Source organism: Ziziphus jujuba, chromosome 8 (genome assembly GCF_031755915.1).
Source record: "Ziziphus jujuba cultivar Dongzao chromosome 8, ASM3175591v1".
Lineage (NCBI taxonomy): Eukaryota > Viridiplantae > Streptophyta > Magnoliopsida > Rosales > Rhamnaceae > Ziziphus > Ziziphus jujuba.
Genome location: NC_083386.1, coordinates 20,935,865 through 20,948,544, shown reverse-complemented (window position 1 = coordinate 20,948,544; position 12,680 = coordinate 20,935,865). Strand labels below are relative to the sequence as shown.

The 12,680-nt window shown below is 30.0% G+C and overlaps 1 long non-coding RNA gene and 1 pseudogene across 1 annotated transcript; both read right to left on the bottom strand.

The window, feature by feature from the left end:
* Window positions 1-2,727: 2,727 nt before the first annotated feature.
* On the bottom strand, window positions 2,728-4,555 carry LOC107405168 (succinate dehydrogenase assembly factor 2, mitochondrial-like; annotated as a pseudogene).
* Window positions 4,556-9,916: 5,361 nt separating this feature from the next.
* LOC125421491 (uncharacterized) lies at window positions 9,917-11,844 on the bottom strand. The gene is made up of 3 exons (XR_007239827.2): window positions 11,381-11,844; window positions 11,208-11,268; window positions 9,917-10,117 (listed from the first exon to the last, which is right to left on the bottom strand). It is a non-coding gene; the product is annotated as an uncharacterized LOC125421491 (long non-coding RNA).
* Window positions 11,845-12,680: the final 836 nt, after the last annotated feature.

Here is a 12,680-nt window from a genome sequence, read left to right as displayed (position 1 = left end):
CATTGAACGTTTCTATCTGTCCGTCAGTTTGCATTTTGACACATTAAAAGAAAAAAACAATAGTACACATTATATACATATAAGTTGAATAAATTCTTTGTATGGGTGTATTGCATTTATTTTTTCCCTTCACTTAACTTTTTGATAAAAATTTTTCATAAAGAAATTAAATTGAAAAGTCATTGCACTAATAATCTTAATATAAACTTTCAGCGTATATCAGTAATATATATATATATATATAACCATCTCAATTAATTTGGAGAGTAAAAATCTACAATTCTTCTTATTACCTTTACTTGGGTGGTGAGGCATTTACAGTAATGTATAGTCTCATTCAACAACTTGTAGATTTCCATGGCTTCTCCACTAGGCACGGGCTTTCGAAACTCCATAGCTTCTAGATTCCGAGCCTCCTTCTCATCTAAGTCTTTCTTCTTCATTCTAAACTTGGTTCTTCTTCTAACTTTGACACAAGTACTTTGGCTTTGAATCTTCCTCAGCATAGCTCGGCTCCAAGCTCTTCTAGAACTAACAACACAAGCCGTGGATGCATTAGCAATGAAGAAAATTGCACCTGTGCTGCAAAAGGTGGGCAGCTCTTTCTTTATTGTGACACTGACCTGCCTCCAGATAAAATAATTAATGCCGAATGCCAAGTCGCCTATCGACCATTTACCCAAAATCTCAGTGTAGGTGGACCTAAGCGTCTTAGACAAATTGATCCGCGTCTTAAGCCACATGGCCAGAGCCTGAGCAGGTAGCCGTGAAATCCTCTTCGTCCATGATCTACTACTACTACTACTCCTCAATTTCGAGTAGTTTCCTCCACTCCAATCTTCATCTTCACCTTTTGCCAATCAAGCAAGAACTCAAGTTAAAAGAAAGAACCCAATCAATATACACAGAACTCAAGTTAAAAGAAAGAACCAAATCAATATACACAGATCCTTACCTCCAACGCAAAATTTCCTTAGTCTTTCATATACTTACAAGAGAAGAGGTGAGGGATGCTCTTTCACGGAGGAAAGGAAAGAAGAGGTGGACTAGGGATTTTTCTTTTTTTTCAATGGGATTGTATGTGAGTTTTCTCAAAAAAGAAGGAAGAAAGGAAAAGCAGAGGTGCAGGATTGTGGGCTTTTCTGTAAGGAGAATAGGAGAGTAAAATAATTTTTTATTTTTATTAAGGGTAAAATAGGAAGTAGTGGTAGATAAAAAAAAAAAAAAGGAAAAGGAAGGGGTAAATATCCTTAACCCTTTATTTTGATCAGTGTTTTAAAAGGCGTAAGGCATCGCAAGGCGGTAAGGTCGACCCTTAAGCTTTACGAGCCTAGGCATTTATAAGCGAAGCCTGGGCGTGAAACGGCGTTTCACAATTATATTATTATTTTAATTATTATAATACTACTAAATAAACAAAATAATTCATATTTTAAATGTCAAAATATATATAAGTCTATATTACTTTTGTATGTGTAATAAACATGAATTAACATGTAATTGATCATAATAGATTTATGAAAATTCATATTTTTTAAGTTTTTAACAACATACTAGTTTCAAAATATATATATTACAAAACCTACAAGTACTTAATAATTCCTAGATTAGTACATACTTTAGCTATTATCATAATCTACCTCTTGTTTAATTCTTTATCGGACTCTAATTCAATGTCTACATCTTCATCCACTCATCTTCCGTGCCATCCAATACAAAATCATTTTCCTCGGACTTCCTAATTTCAACTTGAGCATTTCTAGAACTTTTTTTAGTGGTAACATATCATTCTCCATCTCATCATCATTTTCATCATCATTACAACATTTGGCAATTTATGATTGTGCATTACTAGCATCACTTGTTAGTAGAGTCTCTAATTTATTACTCTTCTTTTTCTTATTCATCATTTCCATTTTTTTTTATTTAAGAAAAAACAAAACTTAATCTTAAAAAAGTTTCCATTTTTTAACAATATATATATATTTTTTAGTTTCTTAGAATTGTTTTTTAACATTTTTTAAAAAATAATCTTAAGAAAAAAAAACTTTGAATAAAAAGGCTTGCGCCTAGGCCCGCATTAGGTGGTTAACATAGCGTTCAACGTCTTTTTCTAAGCCTTGCTACTATGCAAGGCGTTATCTAAAAGCATCACGCCTAGGCAGCACTTTTTCTTGGCTTTTAGAACACTGATTTTGATGGGTATTAGGCCGAATTCCCCTTTAGTTTTCTTTCTGAAATTGAGAGGAAATTTTTTTTTTTAGAAATTTAATGATATTTCAAAATTTAATCTTACTATTACATAATTTACATATAATTTATGGATAATATTTTTGTAAACTGCATAAATTGTATTAATTTTTTATTTTTTTTTCATTTTTGTTTCATTTCATCTCGTTTCAAACAAAACTTATCCAAACAATAATTATTTTAAAAACTATTGTTTCCTTTCCTTTTCTCACTAAACTTATTTTATTTTTCCTTCTCCAATTCAAATATAATATAAGGATTCATTCATCTATATTTTATCTATATTCATTTATCATATAATAAAATAGTAATCAAATCATTTAGAGGATATTATTTGATAAATATCTCGCTAAACCTCCTGTAGCTACAACTTATTTGTGAACAAGCAAACATTGCAAGGAAATATAATTTACTGTAACAAGCATTATTCATCCCCTTTTACATGGGAAAAACTAGCATATAATGCAGAAAGCAAAACTATTGGTTTCCCATTATAGGACTTCTCGACCTTTCTTAAAGTCATCCCATCCCCTTATCCATGGTTGAACTGGAGTTGCACGTGTCTCAGGAGAGGCGTGGGTGTTAAGGTTTTTCATAACCTTGTCGTGAACTGCAATAAATACCTATAATAATAAAGATCTCCTGCATAACAGAAGCAAAAAAATTGAAAAGAGACTCAATAAATTATTAATTTCCCTCCTTCCTATTATTCTCCTCCTTGTTATTCACGGACAGTCAAATGCTACTGAATACTTTGGAGTCCTTACTTCTCATTTAGCTCACCAGCCACACTTTTTATTTAACTTTTACTAGGGGCATAATAACAATGTTGCGCTGGGTCTAATCGCAATGTTGTTAAATTGCGTTTAACCAACTAATGAAAATGAAACTTCTCTGTAACTAAAGAGTAAGAAATCCATAATGTTCTTCAATCCGAAACTAAGAGCTAAGAAATACTTCAGTTTTCTATAAACTGACAAATGATTGGTGGATGTTGTATAGGTTGGCCTTCCAAAGTAAAAAGATATATGCAAGGTGAAAATCTAATTGAAAATAAATCACCAATAGAGGATAAAACCCAAGTAGTGCTGTATGTTCTTTTTTTCTTTTCTTCTTTTTGTTTCTAAAAAAAAATTGTGAATTTTCTTTTCCTAATAGAGATAAATTGTTAAGGGTAAGATACTCAGTTGGAACTTCATGTTTACACTCTCTATACATAAGAAAAAAGAAAATTTGTGTCAAACATTTTTTACCGAATTCAATGCACAATTATTTCAGCTGATGCAAACTTAGAGATTAATATACACCACTAATAAGTCTCATTTGAAATTAAGAGAACTAGTCATACAACAATGGACAGATGCAAACATATATAACATTAGAATTTGCAATTTTTTGTCTGAAAGAAAAACAAAACAAGACTAGTATTTCTTTTATACAAGATATATATATATATATATATATTTATATTTTTTTTGGGTCTTTGAAACATTGATTTCCACAAGCTTCCAGAGCACAATGCACTTAAATTATATATGCATTAGCCATGAAAACTGAGATAGTTAAATTAATATGCATTTTTTAATTAATTCAAAATTACAAGTTTTACATGATGTGAAGATGGAATATGCATCTTAATGTCATCAAATACCTCATATAAAGCTTACCCCTAATGTATGCACATATTTATAATATAGAAAACAAGCAACAGAATAGTATAGTTACCAGGTACAGGACATGGAAAAGAGCTTTGATTCCATTTTCATCCATATAATGGACATGCTCTTCCACCCATTTTCCCAAAACCAAATCCAATTCCAGAAAACCATACTGTTTGCTCCTATATAGTAGTCTACTCCCAACCCCATCCAAAAAGAAATCAAAACATGATCATCATCACCAAAACCCAAAAACCTAAAACCCAATTTCCAAAAATTAAATAAAAAAAGAGCAAATAGAAAAGAAAATACTTGTTGAATAGGCGCCTCTTGCTCTCTTTGTCTAAGAGATCGATAGCAAGCGAGTTGAAATTGTTCGACTAGAAACGATAAAACTCAATATTTACACAACCCAATTGTGAATTGGACCCCCCAAAAAAAAAAAAAAAAAAAAAAAACCCACAAATTGCAAACCCACTTAAGAAACTTAGAATTTAATTTTTATTTGCGATTTCTGTTTTATATTATTATTTTTATATCTATGCATAAGAAAAAAAAAAAAAAAAGCGAAGTAAAGGCTCCATGGGAACAAAAGAGGAAGCTTTAGCTGCTGTTACTGCAATGGAGGCACGGTGGATTGAGGCCATCGACGGTCATCAACACGCTTCTCAAACTCGCCATTTTTCTTTTTTCAACTTTTAAACCGTCATCCATATTCGTCTTCAAGTTTAGAATTAGAAACCAACCAAAAATGACAATGGCATGTCGTTGTTTGTGTTGAGCCTTAAGTTTGGGGGAATTTATGCATTAAGGGTAAAATTGAAATAATAAAAAGGGAGTGGGTAGATAAAAAAAAAAGTTTAGAAGGGAAGGGGTAATTTTTATTAAAGCTTTTAAAACAAGAGTATTGAGCTAAATTCTTCAAAACTAAACTATTTTACGTAGAATAAAGGAAACATTTCCTTCCTTTCTTTCCTTATCATTTCCTTTCTCTCATTTTAAGCCATCCAAATAAAAGAATTAATTCATTTCCTTTCTTTTTCCTTCTATTCCATCAATTTAAACATAACATTAAAGATTTAAGTATAATTTAAAATAAATCAATAATTTAAAATAAATTAATAAAATAATATTATATAATTTACGATATACTAATAAAATAATATCATCATATCATTTATTATATCATTTGGTAAACTATTTAATAAATTATTTGGTACTGTTAATATCACTCATGTATATATATATTTGAAAGAAACATAGGAACTTATGTTGTTTCTTATATTAAATTGTGAAACAACTAAACCAAAATTGCGAAATAACAAAGAAAGATGGAAATTAAAGGAAAAAAAAAAAAGAAGAAGAATTTGATGGAAAGCCAGAAAATTAATACAAGGGGGCAAAGCAAAAAGAAAAAACATGTCGACCAAAAATTTGACAGGCTAGCTAGCTTTTCATTTTTTTTGAAAAAAAAAAAAAAAAAAAAAAGGGGTTGAAGGTATAGACTCGCATACTATCCCGGGTGGTAGATCTCCTTTTATTGCTTCCTTTGGATAATCTGCATGTATCTATCAGTTTCATAGCACATGTATGAGCAAGCTTCGGACTCAACTAATGATACTAAGATTTTCGACAAGCTAACTAATTTTTTTTTTTTTTTTCCTCTTTTATCAACAGATTGAGGGGGTAGTATTTCGAATGCACCTTATAGTATGAGTGTGTAAAACCGCTAAACCTTGATGACAAATTAATTAATTTCAACGGTAATTTTTTAACAAAATTTTACACTTTTTTTTTTTTTTTTGGAAAAGAATTTAAGTGATACATTTTTTTTGGTTGAATAATTTAAGTGATACGTTGAACAATACATTTGGTGACAACCAATTCAAGGGCACGCAAAGTCTCTGTCATTGTGTGAGAACTGATGATGTAGATATTAGGTCATGACTGATGTTAGTTATAGATAAGGCATAATAAATATAATTGATATTTTTTTTTCTTTATAATATATAAATAATTATTGACTGGTGTGCGTGAGGGGAGTGATCATGACCACCTCTTTAAAGTGAAGTAATCCAGAATAATAAAAAGAATAAAAACTCTTCATTTCAACATTAAAAGTAATAAAATAATAAAAAATCTTCGACCAATATCATTAACTAATAGAATGCACTAGTAAATCATGCTACCCTACTATTTGCCCCAAAAAACAAAAAAAAAAATCGTGCTACCCTACCAGCTATCAATTGCAAGCTAGCTGTGTAGACATCAAATAAATTATTAAAGGGTCAATTTCTTTCTACTTTGTTTTTATTCCTATCAAGTACATCTCTGGTTTATAAAATTTTATCATACCCTTTTCATATTTTATTTTTTGTTTTGTATTAATCTCGTCTGTTAGTGAAACGTTTCAATTAATTATATATTATACTCAAACTTTCACTGTTTTACTCTTTTTTTTTTTTTTTTCTTCTTCCTCTTATTCATATATAAACAAAGTAGGAATATTGATGACATGCTTTTTTTTTTTTTTTTTTAATAATAATATCTTAAATTTTGACTTTTAGTTTTATCATTTAGACTGATAAAATAGTAAAATATAACCTAAGTATGAAAAATTAGGAATAAAAATTTAAAACTTGATAATAAATAAATCATATTGTCTTGACCTGCATTATTATATGATATAAACGGTTCTGCAATTATAATGTGATTTATGGGCATTTTTGTTCATTTTTTTCTTTGTTTTTATTTATTATTATTATTTTTTTTAGTGTGCTACTCACATGATAATTCTATTAGCATTTAGATAAAGAAAAAAAGAGGATTAACAAGGGCAGAGTATAGTTTTAACTAGTCTAGGATAAGGTTTAAAATATCATTAAAGGTTCAAAATATGAAAATATCTACAAAAATTATCGAATATCGATAAAATTTTATTAAAAAATGAAAATTAAAAAAATTTATTTAAAAAATAATTTTTTATTTAAACTTTAAGATTAACTTTATTTATTTAATTAATTATTAAACTGATAATTAAAATTGTAAAAATATTGAATGAATATTATATTTCTCCTAATTAATCAATTTATAATAAGCTTAAATAGTTAAAAATATACTACTATTAATAAAAAAATATTTGAAAAATACATATTTAATAAAATTATTTATTAATTAAGATATATATAAAACAATTATTTCTATTACATTATATTTTAAAAATATTATTTTAATACTATAAAGAACTTTTAGGTGATTGATATGTTTGTATATTCCTCATTGTCATTTAAAATGTGAAATATATAAATAATTATTAAAAGATATATCTCACTGATAATTTTATATGTAATTGTTAATATACTATCAATATAAATATTTAATAGTTAAGTTTGCAGAAAATATATTACCCGCATATCTTTCAACTTTTATCTATTTTTTAATTTGTATCTACTTTATAATATTTATAAAAATATTAAATTTATCATTGTGAAGAGAAAATAATAATAGATAGGTAAACTTATAACTTATGATACTAATTTTTTCTAAAAATATGATGGGTAGATTTGTCTAATTTAATTTTGGATATTGTTTGTTAAATGTGAATTTTTTACTTGTGTTTGCTTAGTTATTGAAAGGCCATTAAAAGGTAAAAAAAAAATAATAATAATAATATTAATTTAACAAAAACTTTTACTAGACATTAATATTATTTATAAAAATTTTTGATTAAAAAAATAAAGAAAAAAAATTATAGATATTTTGAAAATTTCTATAAAAATTTCATGAATTTCAATAATTTCTATGGAAATTATGGATTTTTTTAACCAAATTGTAAAAGATTTAATGTGGATATTATGATGAAAATTTCTATAAAAATTATGAAGAAATATCGAAAATTTTGATGGATATTATGAAAATTATACATGTTTCCACCTGGGAGCTAAATTTCCTTTTGATGTATTTAAAAAATCGAATTTTCAAAAAAAAAAATTGCAGAAAGTTTTGATACTTTAAACTATGATCTAGGATATGTTATTTGACAAAATAAAAAATAGGAATTAAAGAGCAAATCACGCTCTAACTTGAGAAATATATAGATGTCAATATGTCAGCAAATTAGTATGGCTTAAATGCATATATAATTAAACCTACTAAAATAATATTACTGAGTTGTTATACAAATTTTTTTAAATAAATTGTACGACTCATAGTATTCATATATTGCAAAACAAAAAATCTTGAACCATCTGTTTAATGATTTTGCTGTTAATTATTTAATGACATACAATATGATTACATGCATACACATGTACAGGCGAATAATTAGGTTGCCCTGGTCATTGAGGGTGGAAAATATCAAGACCAACTTGATTTGGCTAAGAAATTTTCTTTTATGAAGGGTAATTCATTGGGAACAATAATACAAGGTTTGATTACTTAATTAGTGCTTGTTTGGTAGCATTTTTTTTTTCCTTCTTAATTGCATGTGTTTTTTGTTTACATCAAATGTTACGTAAAGATTATTAGTTGCCTCGATTAATTACAAATTTAAAAAACGAAAAAAAATAAAAAATCATTTGAAATTATTTTTATTTTAAATTTATTATTATTTGAGATGTCTAACAAATATGAAATATTAATAGCTAATATTAACAAACTGAAAAACTATAAACTAAAAATAAAAAATTAATTTGTTACCAAACAACATTTTTATCAATTTGTTTAGTTAAAATTTGAATAATCACCACTTTTTTTTTTCAAACAATGATTTGAATTTGAATCCATAATTTTACTAAATATAAAAATTAAATTAATCTATAATAAATTTAAAAATTAAAAATTTTAATTATAAAATCTTACAAATTAAAAATATTAAAACATACCAATCGTAAAATTAAAATATAAATAAATAAATAAAATTCAATACTGAAAAACAAAATAAGTGTACATTATTTACTTATTATTTTGGTAAATAATTTAGTAAATAGCCTAAGCCTCTTACCTCTTCACCTCAACCTCGATTAGATTGGACGGCATTCTAGAGTAAATGATGTTGATATGTTTTAGGATGTGATGGAAAGATTATTCATTTAGTTGATGTGAAGTTGATTAACTGAAATCCTAATGGTTTCTCGTGCGTCTCCCTCGCCTCAACTGTTTGTTTCTTTCCTATTCTTTTCATTTCTTTCAATCTCTCGTCTTTCTTTTTTACTTTTTTTCCCTTTTTTTTTTTTTTTGGATAATGAGGGAAAATAGAATAAAATAATTCATTAAAATATTTAAATATTAAACGAGTAGAGATAGAACACATGGAGCCAAAACGCATGAGATGATGTAAACCGAAGCAGATACATGTACAGCTATAAATTAATTAGTTACATTTAATTTTCCTATTACTTTTTTTTTTGGGTTAAAATTTTCTTATTAATTGCTTATTATTATAAAAAAAAATGCTTCCGTCCTATCTAAACATTCGCATTAAGGTAGATCTGGTTGGTAAAATGATTAATTTTTAAAAAATAAATTTAATAACTTTTAGAAATAAAAAAAATATGGAATAAAATAGTTATTTTTATTTTTTAATTTGATAGTGATAACAGAATATGACATTGAATAAAAAATAATTATAAAAGTGGTGAAAAAAAGTACAAAGTGTAAAAAATAAAAATAAAAATTCAAGACTAGAGAAATTTTTTTATTCATTTATTATATTATAGAGAATACAGATTTTGAACTTTTCTAAAATCAATAGAAAATTTTTATTTTGAAGAACTGAAATTCTGAATGAATAGATATGTCAGGACCCGTCCAGAATTCCTTCCCCGGAACCCTAGACAGCCCTGATCCCAGGGAAACCCTACCGAACCCTCCAACGGAAAATCCGGCAGAGCCTCCCCTAAGGGATTTAATTACCACAAACTACCTGCACTAAAAACACACTTCTAAAAACATCTCCTTATTCCTCCCACAAACTACAAGTTGGTTCCACAAATTGCAGCACTTCAAAATAAAACAACAGTAGCAACCCAGTGCATAAGAACAACAATACAGTATACAGAGCATTATACAACAAATGTGGAATCTATAAAATGACGGATAAGAATGTAATACAAAATAGAGAGGAAAAAGGGAAGAAAAACTTCTTGAACCTTCGGCAACGAACTGAGACGTCGGGCTCGCCCTGGACAATCAACGTCTCCAACCTGGACCTAGGGGAACGGAATTTAAGAGTGTGAGATGCTAATCATCTCAGTGAGTGACCCTATCTACTATACAATATAATACCACAGTAATACAGTAGATAGATAATAATTAATTGGAAAATAATAATTTCTCTCAAAACCCTTACAATTCTCTCAGTTGGAAAAGTTCCCCTTTTTAAAACCTTTTCGCAAAACCCAGTATGCATACCTCCCGAAAATCAAGGGATTAAATAATTTAACAAACAACAATTAAATAAATAAATACCCCAAATATATAATTAAACTGTAATAAATTATAATAAATAAATTTTAGAACACCTTTGGGGTTTTAAACTTTAATTGCAATTTACACCGACAATTACACCTGACGCACCACACCATATACCGGTGATGCCCTCCGATACCCAGCGTCCCGAGCACCGACTGGCGGGAGATTAAAGAGAGAAACCTGCAGTGGTCACTTCGGCGTCCCGACAGTACCAACTGCTAAAAAAACCATCACCCGGCCAAGGAGGGGGGCGGCTGTGCACAACAATAACCTTGCCTGCCCACGGTCCAATGGCAACTCACGGGTGAAGTAATAACCGCACGCTAAACCATATAATAACCGCGTGCTAAACCACGTGTCCATACACCATACACCAGAACACCAATACTGTATGAGTGCGTCTAAAAATAAACATAAACAACCAACCGTACCGTTTTTCCAAAAACCACCGTGGGAAGTATACCAAAATTTCACAAAACACCATCCCACATATTTATCCAATCACCCGGTACGAAACAGCGATAACAACAAACCACAATTTTCTCGAAATACAAAATGCAACCATAAAAATACCGTGGGCATAATTTATAAAATTTAACCAAATATTTTCATAAAATATTTAACCTAATTATGCCCGAGAAATCACATTTGAAACCACGTAAAATTTATACCGAAACATACCTTGCTCATGCATAACAAATAATTTAAATTAAACCGCATTAAAACCATAATTAAACCACACCACATGAGCATAATTTAAATACTAAATTAAATACCAATTAAATTTAATTAATTGCCCAAAATAATTTTTGAAGGTGGGTCACTCACCTGGAGCACGCAATTAACCCATGATCCACCACGGGATCAATTCTACGACTCACCGGTGCTCCTAGAACAAAATTCACAGACAATCAAATAAATTAATATTTTATTCGGGTAAATAATACCCGGTACCCGGGGGCTCAAACACAAACTTTAACCAAAATGGTCGAATGATATACCGAATCGAAGCTCGTGGAACGAGGATCACCAATCCGGTCTCCGTCGACCCCAATTCCGCCGGAGGTGGCCGGAATTTGGTCGGAAAGTTTCGGCCGGTGTTCACTTCCCCATATCTCGCAAACCGCTTCGAATTTCTGGGATTGGAGGCCATTTTTGGATTCAGAGGACCCAAAATAGGGGGATAGGAGGCTCAATTGGGAGTGGGCTGGCCGGAAAACACAAGAAAAGAGGAGAGAGAAAATCCGGCGGCCGGCGGCTTCTCCGGCCCGATCGGCGCGCGTCCGGCGGCGGCTGGCCGTGAAACTTGGCGGCCAAGCTCGCGAGGTGGCGGGCTTCCTTGGTGGCTGGCGCGTGAGGGCTATGGGTGGCCGGAATTCAAAAACACGGGAGAGAGAGAGGGACGGCCGGAGGGAAGAAAAATAACTGTGTGTGTCGTGTGTGTTTCGGGGAAGAAGAAGGGAAAAAGAAAAAAAAGAAAAAGAAAAAGAAAAAGAAAGGATTGGTGTTTTCCCACGTGGGGAAAAGAAAAGAAAAAGAAAAAGAAAAAGAAAAAGAAAAAGAGAAAGAAAAAGGAAAAGAAAAAGAAATAATTAAATAATATTAATAATAATATTATTATTCAAAAATAATAAAATAATTTGATTTTTTTTTTTTTTTTTTTTCACATGGTTGACATGTGCCATTTCACCATGGTGACACATGGCCACCTTCATTGAGTCACATGTGGCACCTCGTTATGCGTGTAAAAATAATATTAAAATAATACAGTATTTGAAAAACTTTACAGGTCCATAACTTTCAAACCACATGTCCAAATCGGACGTGCCGCTAGTCTACGGACTCGTATCGACGAGCACTTCACAACCATGCATGAGTTAACGCTCAAACTTGCATGAATAAAAAGTCAACTCCGGCACCCCTTGGACAGTTTGGACCTCAACTTGTTTTGCTCAAAACTTTCAAACCGTAGCTCCGTTTTCAACGTGCTACCAGTCTACGAACTCGTGCCAACGTGTACTTCGTAACAGTGCCTCAGTCAACCTAGAATTCCAACCGGATCAAAAAGTCAACTTTTGACCCCTTCGGTCAACGGTCAACAGTCAACCTCGGTCAACGTGCAAAAATTCCGACATGGTTCGGGACGGGGTGTTACAAGATAAGTCTAATTTTTAAAACTTAACCAAATAAAAAAATATCAAAATTTTAGAAAAATATATTTTATTTTATCATTTAACCCCGTGTTCTAAAAGTATTGAGAATTTTTCTTTTTCTTTTTTATCATAAATATTGAGGGTTGTT